At 28.6% G+C, this 10,731-nt stretch overlaps 1 pseudogene; it reads left to right on the top strand.

Annotated features, from left to right (window-relative positions):
• Nucleotides 1-9,225: 9,225 nt before the first annotated feature.
• LOC126900323 (uncharacterized) lies at nt 9,226-10,719 on the top strand (annotated as a pseudogene).
• The last annotated feature ends 12 nt before the right edge of the window (nt 10,720-10,731 follow it).

Genomic DNA, 10,731 nt, shown 5'->3' on the forward strand with positions numbered 1-10,731 from the left:
GGGTGGAATGAAAATAACAACTTTTTTATAAAAAATCAATTTTTTCGACTTATTTTGAAAATGTTTCGAATTACTGCGTCCTTTAATCATATGTCAAATTAAAGCTTATAAAACGTACTATAAATTAAAAAAAAAATTGTCCTGACGATTTATCTCCTACATACGACATCCTGTCGTAGTTAAAAACTTCCTATTTTTTGTTAAAATTTTCAATTTTATATTTTCAACTTTAAATTGCTATAAATTTTTGAAAAAAAAATTTTTTTTCTAAATACTTTATAAGTACACGTTTCATGCAAATAAAAGTGACAAAAACACTTTTTCTATAAAAAATTGTATAAATCATAAAAACACGTACACAAAATTAATATCAGTACATTTTTAATTTGATTTATTTAATCGAAATGACATTAAATACTTAATGAAGCATGTATAGAGAACATAATAATAACTTAAGTTTATGGAAAACAATTACTTAGATGAAAAATATATCCAAGGTTAAAAAAGAATTTAAAAACAATTAAATATTGAAAATATAAAAAAAATTAATTTTGAAAGGTATATAGAAAATAATTATTGTATATATTCACAATTAAAATGATAGAAATTTACAAAACAAATAAATTAAAGGAATATAAAAAAATTATATGTGCTCTTATTAATATCGATATCAATGCCAGCGGCATTACTCATTGTGTGACAAACGCTAACTTTCCATCAATTAAAAACAAATATTGTTAGATAGTTTTTCAAATATTATTATATAATGAAACTAGAAAAATATTATATTTTAATCATATATTTTTTTTTATTTTATAATTGTAATTTTGAGTTCTTATTTTTATAAAAAATTGATGGATCAATAACAATTTAGGACAAGTATTCATTAAGTTAAATTGTTTTACTAAATAAGTGGGTATGAAAAACGGCGGGGGGGGGGGGGGGGCNGACAAGTATTCATTAAGTTAAATTGTTTTACTAAATAAGTGGGTATGAAAAACGGCGGGCGGAGTATACGTACACCGGTACATGTTGTACTTCCCTCACTACATACACTCAATATATTAAAATACTTGTAAGTCCTAAAAGTGTTATAGATGCATCAAAATTTTTTGTGAGAAAAATGTTAAAAACTAGCTATTTCATAATTAACTAAATGCGAATTAAAACAAAAATTGAATTACAGAATTAGTTATTATTAAAAATATAGTGAATACTTTGATTTAGTGAATGATTTATTTGATAGTTTTATAAATCAAATAAAATCCATTAATGTTTAGTAGAATTACTCGATTTCAGTTTTCGATAATGTATTAATTTTTTTTAATAACTACGCAAAAAATACTATTAACATATTTTATTTTAAATTTAAATGTAAAATTATGACTAATTATTTAACAAGAAAAAATTGTTTTCCATTGATTTAATCAAAATCGTTTCAACTTTATGCAAAACATCAAGTGTTGTTTTATAATCTAGTGTAACACATAAACAACACAATAAATCTAATTCATTTGTAAATTGCAATTTAATAATAATCATTTTATGAAATATGTAGAAAATATAATACACATTTTATAACGAGCTTTAAATAGCTTTACTTTTAAATTAAAGTTTTTAAAAAAGTTTTCCTGCTGTGAATTTAGAAACAAACATCTAAATAAATAAAATATCGGAAGATAGATGTAATTTTTTTATAGTTAGATACAAATACCTATTGTTTCAAAAAATAATAATACAAAACTATGATCTGATATACTGTACTTAGAGTAATCTATTTATCATTGACACTAATAAAACTTATACTGTAAGAAATGATCCAACAATAATTGTTTGAATTATTCCTATACGTCATTATTATATTTTTAATATACGTGTTCATTTTACACAGGCAGTGTAATTTTAACATAATGCATCTCGCTAGTCTAGCGAAGGTCACGTAGTCATGTAGTGGCTGGCGGTGGTGCTAATTTGGAACTAGTTCATATAGAGAGTTACACAGGTATTAGGGATGCATTGTGTNCATTTTGGAACATTTGGAACTAGTTCATATAGAGAGTTACACAGGTATTAGGGATGCATTGTGTGTGCTCAGGTGATTCAACAAACCGGGTAATGACCACTGGACCGGTTGACTTGTGTATAATTAATTTTTCAATTGGGGACATACCAAACATATGACCAACTGATGTACAGTTGATGAAATGTACAAATTTTGTAACATTACATTCTATCGTCTCTTGTTTTTGCAACGGGTACAGGTATGGTTCTAACGAGATGGGTGTCGGGTCTTTTAAAACGATATCATACTCGATATGCTTTGTGCGTCCCACCGTGTCATTAGAAACCGCACCGTAATTTTTCACTGTCTATGTTAATCATTCACGTGTATGCGAGACGCCTGCAATATTTACCTTTGACAGATCTATATTGCGGTAAGTGCGGGGCGCGCTTGTTTTCCAGAACGCTGTAGTACGTCCCTTTGCGCCAAGATGAATTGTACATACGGCATAATCCGAAGAGACTTGTGATCTGTAAGAAAATCATGTCCAAGAAGTACGTTACAGTCAGATTATCTGAGATTACGGTTGTAAAATTTATTATTAAATCTGCTATATTCGCGGTAGAAGTAGCGGTGCCGACGATGGGTGTTGTGTGACCGTCTGCTAATCTAACCGCATGTGTGGGTCCTTTTTGCAGAATTTCGTATCTATGGCCTATTGCCGAGAGTGTGTATAACTTTTGAGCTTATGAGTCAAGTTTACCGTCACAAAGTCTTTGTTAAATGATAGTTCCACGGTGGGAGTTGTAATTTTACGCGGGCAAATGTGTGTGTAAATCTTAAGCGAGTTCGAGAGGGCAATGCGTTGTCCGCCGGCTGTGTCAATCGCCATAAGCAGGTAAGCCGTCTCTGCTGGGATCCCCTTCACCAATGTGTCCATAATATCTTTAGGCACTCGACTCGCTCTGTTTTCATTGAATACGAGAAGTTTTGTTTTCTCGGTCACGTGACTAATTTTTTCAAAGTCCTTGAGGACCGCACTGTGCCATTTCTTGTGGGCATTTCTTGAATTTGTTTGAAGGGGAAATTGTAAACCAGTGACTGTAGTCGAATTTGTGGGGCTGATGTATGGGCGAGGTGAACGGGATGGTCGTCAAAAATTTCATCGTTTTGACTGTAAGGAACGCGTTCGATAATATTATCGGCGACGAGCGAGTTATTCGTTCGTACTGCGTGTTAAGTTGTGTGTTGGTATGGTCGTGGTAATTGAGTCTTTGAGCAAGTAAAGCGGTAAACTGTTGCTCGTTTCCCAAAGCCTATTAGGACAACTACAGTGCCAGTGATTGGTTCTGCAACATCGGCAATGTCGGGAGGGACGTTCTGCATTAGGCACGCCTGATCTCTGTCGGATGGCCTGCACTGGTTGAAGAGGTGCAGAAGGCACGTACGTACGGATTAATGTCGACATTCGTCTAAAGTATGGGCCTGTACAGATTGTTCACGATTAGGCGTAGGTTCATCTAATGTACGCGGGCACCGCATTTTTACGTTGTCGTAGCAAATGATCGACTACCCGATCTACTATTTGCTGCTCTGAACAATTGGAGTGAACGCGCGAGAGAGACTGGATATCTTGCGTAATGCGGGACAGTGGTCCCTTTACAAGGGACGCGTTTGATGGGTCTAACCCTTCACTGTGTAAACTGTTTTCCAACACTGCTAGCATATCACTTTTCGTTGTGAGTTTCCTGTGAGCGTACTCGCGCAATAATTCCATTTGAGCAAGTGCTTTACAGGATATAGTGAACGTATTTTGCGAATATTAACAAAAATACAAGTGTTTGTTTGTTTTTGTTATTTGGAAATACGATAAATATACAGGGGCGGTGAAAGACACCTAGTTTTCTTTTTTATAAAAAATAAAATAATAGAAATGAAGTCAGCAAATCGTTTTCTTGTCATAAATTGATCTTCGGCCGGTTAATAATCCTTGTCAGTTGATAGGGATTAGTTGATATGTGACCGCAATAATGTAGGCGACACCAAGTTGCAAGTGGCGTAGGGCCGTTTATTTATTACAAAATCAAAAACAAAAGCGTATATAACTAGTGAATAAAAAACAAAATAAAGAAATTACAGAGTTAATAAGGTGTTACTAGTGTCAGTGCAAACGTTGGATAGGTGCGTTGAGCAATGTTCTCGGAGGGAACTGTAAAGGACTGTATCACGAAGATGATTTCTACGTATATTTTCGGCGGATTGTCGTGCAGCACTTGCTGGAATTTGTACTGTGGTGTATTGTACACAGTGTTGGTCAGTCAAACTGCTATACACACCTAGAAGAGCTACAGCTGACATAAGAGGTGACGGGGCATCGTGTATCGCGAAGCGACGTGGGGCCGTATCAGTTTGATACTAATTATTTCTAGTATTTAATTAACTAAATAATGAAAAATTAAAATTTTTTTTTTAATTTAATTATTAAAAAAATGTTGGTTTGAAAAAAAACACATGGAAAAACTTAAAAACCAAAAAAATTCAACCGGTTGTTTTTTTGTTTAAATCTCTAGACCAAACGCAAAATCAACAAAATATCTTGGAAATAATAAAAATGCCAATCATGATTTCAGTGACGGATTTTTAACATTTTTCTGAAAGATCGTAAAGAATACAATTTACTTGGAATATGTCTTACCCTACAAATTAAATAATGTAAAAATATCGTTGTCTTCGATCACCTTCCCCCGTAAATTCACTACTGCATGGTTTTACCACAAACTGTTCTATGGTTTTATGATTTATATGCTATAATTGATAAAAAAATATGTGTCATTAAATAGCGTCTCAGCAACGACATGTTACAGTAGGCTTAAAATTATGTCAAGCGTAATAGGTTTTATTTATATTTTTAAACTTCAAATTTTTAAAGATTTCACATTGACACTGTCCTGCATCATGATACCCAAAGCCCCTTTGCCATCTAAGTCAGCCGTCGCCCTACTGTGTGTTCGTGGAAGTTTGAATCATCAACATTGCGTGAGATAAGCCGCGATGATAATTTTTTTTTTTGTTAATATTGCATTCTTAGACTACATTTATACAAACAAATTTGATGGTCTATTAATACCCTACATACCTACTCAACGCAATCTTTCCCATGTGTTTTGTTTGTATTTTGGAAAGAATGTGCGTTATAGAATGTTTTGTAATAATTCACTGTGTCATTATCAAATTTAAGCTTTTGCTTGTGTGTTCTGTCATGCCGTGGAGCATATAAATTTTATTACCAAACTTCTAATTTTGAGTTAGGTAAGAATTTAGAAAAAGTTTAATTCGACAAGTATAATTATATTGTTGTGCTGTATTATGATATATGTATTTATGACATATAAACTTCTCTAACCCAAAAATACTTATATTCCCAAAATAAATACCAATAAATGATAATAAAACAAATACACGTGTAAAATAATTATTCATATTTGTATTAATATATGTAAATAGATTTTCCATATAAATTCAAAGAAATAATAGTACAAGGCTTATAAGAGTAAGTTCCTTCTTTTTGTACAATTACTATTAACTATAGTTTTATAGTGTTTTTTACACGATTGTTAAACACGATGTTAATCTTTTTATTAATATATTTTACTAACGGTATTGAACTCACGAAAACAGATCTAGAACAAAAAGCAAATCCTAATGAAGTTTCTGAATTTAATAGAATTATTGGATCTCAAGGTTGGAAATCATTAAATTGTATTTACATGTATAACTCACTTAATGAATATGTAATAGTCAACGAAATAATTAAAGTATTTCCTTCTGTCAATTATGTTGATAAAGAGTCCTTGAATACTGCAAAATGTACATTTTCAATGGCATTAAGTTGCTTTTATGGATATATGTTATGGAATTTACAAAGAATTTATGAAAATATATCGCCTAGATATAACATTAATGAACAGGACAAGTTAATCAAATTAGAAAAATTAATCAAAAGTATTCTTATGTTTAAACCATTAATTAGTTGTATGGCTAATGCACTAGAATGTTTTGAAAGTAGTTTTCAGAAAAATATACTTGAAATTCTCAAACAATCATTAGCATTAATTGAAAATTTGGAAAAGCATGGTGAAACATATGATTATGATACCTTAATTGAAATAATTCATAATTTTATTGAAAAACATATAAATTACAATGACTGTAATATTAGAATATATATTAAAGATCATTCCTTAAGCAAATATTTTAAAAGATTGCTAAAAATTTATATTGAGGAAGAAAATCTCTCAAAATGTCAAGAAATAGCTGATGAAAGTGTTAACTTGTTTTGCAAAAATTTTAATTTTAATAATATTATATAATATGTATTTCTTGTTATTTCTACCGTACTTTGTGATTTACTAACAATAACTATTAATTACATTAGTAATTCGCCATCTCCAAATAAAAAGTTCTCAACTCAAACTTTTTTTTTACATAAATATTAGGAACTTAATATTTATTAAGTATTTTATTAGTCCTAAATGAAATTGTTATACTCATTTTATAACAAAATAACTTAAATAAAAAATAAAAGTTTCATATCTGAATGATATTTATGTTTAAATCGTCGATTTTATTTTAGAACCTTTTCATTCTTAGATGACAATGTAATACATGCATTTTTTAATCTTACTAATATATTTTGAAGTAAAAACATATTTATAGTAAATTATTAGAAGTACTTTTTACTATAGTATCAGTAAAAAACTTGAAAAATTATGAAAATTATTTTAATCTAAATAAATTGATTACAGTTAACCATATCTTAATATTATTTTAATTCTTAACTACAAATCTTACTCTTTGTTTATGATTTGATTTAACGACTAATATGCGTCACTTATATGTCAAGATTTCTGTTATATTAATATATTAAACCTTAACCCGATAAACCTTTAACGTACAATTTTTAGTTAAAATTATAACTTTAAATTACTTTAAAGTAATTTAAAAAACGAGAACGTTCTGCTAAATATTTATGTTTTTAAGTTTTTTTAAAAAATAAAGTGTAAAAGTTTTCCAGATATGAATTTAGAAATAAATTGCATATTAGAAGAAGCATCTAACTTTTTATAGTTAGATACAAATACCTATACTATCAAAAAGTAATTATACTAAACTATATTCTGATATACTGTATTTAGAGTAATATAATTATTGTTGACCACTAGCTTTATAATAAAACTTATACTGTAAGAAATGATTATTTGAATAATTCCTTTATGTCATTATTATATTTTTAATAAACATGTTAATTTTATACAAGCAGTGTAGTTTTGACATAATTTCAACAAAAAAATTCCGAAAATCTCTACACAAATATAACACTTATATAACTATTTATCAAAATTTTCTCTTGCGTTAAAAACATGGTCGGAAGTTTAAAATATTGTAGTGGGTGTGTGAAGTATTTACTTTTTTTGGATTGATTAATTTTTTATTAAATTGTACGAACTTTTTTTGGTAGCTTCTACTTATATTAAATAATTACAGATTAAATAAATAATTACATTTTGCAAAATGTGGAGTTTACTCTCCACCTTCCTACACACAACCATTAAGATGTGTAAATGAGTAGACATCACAATATCTACGACATTACTATGTTAAAACTTGAACCTTTCTTAACTCGATACTTTTATGAGTTACTAAAAATTTATGATCTTGAGAAAAAATGTTTTATGATCAATGATACCAAAAAATATGAAAATATATATTCTAGAGTAAAAATGTTTCTTAAATCAAAATTTTTAAATGTGTTGTCATATGCATAATTGTATTGTATTGAACATCCTACAAAATTTTAATAAGCTATTATTTATACACAAATAAATTATTTATTTATTTTTTATAACAATTACACTGTTATACACTAGTTATTATTCATTTATATACGTAACAACTTGATGGTTGTAAACTATGCATCTTTTAGCTTCGATGCGAAGCTAAAAAGGTATTAATTTTACCATGATGTGTTTTTTTTTATGTCTGTTGCCACTTTTTCTCAGCTCTCAGTGAACCAATTTCTTTCAATAATACGTCAAAAGATCACAAATCGTATCTAGTTGAAGACATTGCCCTAAAAAATTTTAAAAATTTCCCCCGTTTTCCGTAAATGGGGTAAATCTCCAAAAATATTACAAATTTAAAAATCGTTAATTTTCGAAATTTTTTCAATTTTCTTTACTTTAAACTGCCATAACTTTTAACAAATCAACATCATTTTTTTTATACTAAAACCTTAAATATTTCCCTTTTATTTGATATCATTTTTTTTGAAAGTATTTATTGTCGAATTAGATTTGATATGATAAAAGTACTCAACTACAAAAGTAAATAATCTTACTTTGTAATTTATTAATTTTTTTTAACTCTATTTGTGTGTGCTACTGTTCGGTCGTCACGAAGCAGTTTGGTGGGTGTGCGACGGTTTTTCTTCTCCTCATCAAGAGCGCGACCTGCCAAAACTGGTTTTTCTGTTAGGGTTGTGTGTGGCAGTGGTCGCGATGACGTCATTCACGTACCGGCCTGCTTGGAATACTCTCATCATTTATAATGTCACGGAATCGGTCGTTGTTTTGTTCGACTTTTGATGGTTTTTATGGTTCAATTCACTGTGTTTTGATTGCGCCGGGCTTAATACAGTAATTGACAATATTCAATCTGGTATAAGGCAAGGTCAGAATATATTTATATTTGCTTTGTTTAAATATTAATTTGTTAATATATTTGTGTAGTATGTTATGATATTATTCTATTTGTAAGAGTACTAACCATAGATATAAGATAATTCATTGTAGTTATCATATTAGATACATATAATCGGTAAATAAATTACAGTCCACTAAAACGTTATTTTTTTTATTTAATTTAAAGGAACCTTTAGAGACGCGATTTTGTAGTATAATTATTAACACATTTACTAAATGTCACATATATATGAATAAAGAGGCTTACAAACTAGGCGTTTAATCGCGCGCGTACGCGTTTTTAAAAACGCGGCGTTTTGAACGCGAACGCCGTTCATGTGCATACTGCAAGCGTTTTGACGCGTTTTTACAAAGAAAATTAGCCCGCCAAAAGCTACAGTATAATCATAACAGATTCCTCGAGATAGCATTTGTTCTGAATATTTTTTTATTTTATAAAGTATAAAATAAGTTAAAATAAGTATGGATACATTAGATGATGTAGAAGTTGGATGCGTTGTATACGCCATATATCTACGCTGTACAAAAAAACATAAAATAAATAAAAAAACAATTATTCGTTAACATTGGGTTCACCCCCTAAATTTAAAAAGACCTCGAGAAGGTCAATTTCAAGTTAATTTTTTAACTTTGAGGAGTTATCCTGAAGAATTCTTCAGGTACTACCGTATGTCTATACGCTCGTTTGATGAATTGGTAAGTTGAGTTATTTACTGTATTTTAAAATTATTAACTATAACATAAAAAAAAACATTCATTAATTTGAACAATGCAGGTTTATATTCAAGGGCGTCATTATGAGGGAGGAATACCTCATATAATAATAATTACCCTGTGAAAATTCAATTTTTTGAGGGGGGAAATAAACAATTTTATTTGTACATTCCCTCAAGACTGAGTACTCAGTACATCACGACTAATACTGACATGTATTTGAAATAGTATTTTCATTAAATCCATTCTTTTATTTTAGGGTGTATTATTATTTTTAAGCTTATACTTTACAATATAAATATTATATATTTATTATTTTTCTATGGTATACGTTTATTAAAACAATTGTTAATAAGTATACCGCAAATACCCCCAAAAACACCACTTCGTGTACAATTGTGTAATAATATAATTAAACTTTGTATGCTAGAAAGATTTTTAATTCATTACTTTACAATCATTAATTTAAATCAATAACATAATTCAACACTAGTTTGTTCAATTTTTAAGTTTTTTAGTTATTATCTTACACCTACGGAACAAAATATATTCAAAAATAGTTTTTGTTTGTTTTATAAAAAAAACATTTTATTTTAATTTTACTACTAGACCTAAATATATATAATATTTACCATAAAAAGGCCAATTATATATTTCCTGGATGATTATAAAACATTAAAACACACATTTATTAACTATAATTTTTTTATGGTAAATGGAGTATTTGTAAACATCGCAAAAAGACTGACGAACTTTAAACATAATTAACAAATTATATTTCTAGGACATTGAATTTTGTAAAAAAATTAAATTTTATATTTTTATTTTAAAGAAATTTACATTAAACCCAATTAATCAGGAAAAGTTTGTAAGAAATTTAAAAAACTCAAAAATAATTTTACCGATATCATTTATGAAAGAAAAATTGTTTACTTAAATATTTATATTCAAATTTATGTTTGTTAATTTGGTTCAAAATGCCAGTCTTTTTTACAATAATCCCTATTCACAGTTAATAAATATGTGTTTCAAAAAAGATTTTAAATTATTTTGTTAAGTATTTTAAGTAATGTAATGGATAAAATAATTAAATAAAATCTCATATAATATTAAATTAAAAAAAATATATGAATTATCTAAAATTTAAAGATTCTATTAGTTGGATCAAAACTTCAAAAAGAGGATACTTGTTTAAGATTATCAATATCACCAGAAGAGCGACTTACAGTTACATTGAGGTAAAAAAAAAAAAAA

Source organism: Daktulosphaira vitifoliae, unplaced genomic scaffold, assembly GCF_025091365.1.
Source record: "Daktulosphaira vitifoliae isolate Bord-2020 unplaced genomic scaffold, ASM2509136v1 Scaffold_1, whole genome shotgun sequence".
In the NCBI taxonomy this organism is placed as follows: Eukaryota; Metazoa; Arthropoda; class Insecta; order Hemiptera; family Phylloxeridae; genus Daktulosphaira; species Daktulosphaira vitifoliae.